Source organism: Eleutherodactylus coqui, chromosome 2 (assembly GCF_035609145.1).
Source record: "Eleutherodactylus coqui strain aEleCoq1 chromosome 2, aEleCoq1.hap1, whole genome shotgun sequence".
NCBI lineage: Eukaryota > Metazoa > Chordata > Amphibia > Anura > Eleutherodactylidae > Eleutherodactylus > Eleutherodactylus coqui.
The window spans coordinates 169,937,947-169,938,939 of NC_089838.1; positions in this window are offsets into that span (position 1 = coordinate 169,937,947).

Here is a 993-nt window from a genome sequence, read left to right on the forward strand (position 1 = left end):
TAAAAAGCGATCAAAAAGCCGTATGTATTCCAAATTGATACTATCGGTAACTATAGGACATCCCGCAAAAAATGAGCCCTTGCTCAACTACGTCGAAGGAAAAATAAAAAAAGTTATTGCGCGCACAAAATGACCGCAGAAAATAATTGAAAAAAAAATTAAATATCTTTGGGGTAAAAAAAAAAAAAGTGGGATAGTAAGAAAAAACCTATACAAGTTTGGTATCGTAGTAATCGTACCGACCCATAGAATAAAGTTATCATGTTGCTTTTGTTGCCGTTTGTGCGCCGTAGAAACAAGACGCACTAAAAGATGGCGAAATGTCGTTTTTTTTTTTCCTTTTACTCCACTTGGAATTTTTTAAAAGTTTTTCAGTACATTATATGGTACTTTAAATAGCACCATTGAAAGATACAACTCGTCCCGCAAAAAACAAGCCCTCATACAGCGACGTCGATGGATAAATAAAGGAGTTACGATTTTTTTGAAGGGGGGGGGGGGAGGAAAAAACGAAAATGGAAAAAGAAAAAGGGGCCGTGTCATTAAGGGGTTTTAGATATGTCAACATATAGCGCAAATTCTGCGGCTTTGGTTTTGCTGCAGTGGAATAGTCCACGAAAAATTACCAGAATTTGTGATACATGCCATGTAGATGAGATTTCAACAAATCTCATGTAAATGGAGGAAAAAAAAAAAAAGCCATGCAGAATCTGCAGTGGAATTGACATGTGGTTTACAGTTTAAATCCAAAAAGGTCTATTTTCACTATAGAATTCCCCTGCTTCAATGCGTAAGGCGAATTCTGCAGTCAAGTACAAAACAAATCCACTTCCAACACTTGTGGATTTGTTTCCTACAAAGTTTCCACCCTATGTGGCCATAGCCTAAAAGTTCAGGAGCCGCTTGTATCTTTAACGAGCGCCTGTACAGGCTTGTGTTTGTAAACACTTCAGGACAAGCACTTGTCTAACAGCAGCCAAGGTGATCACAATG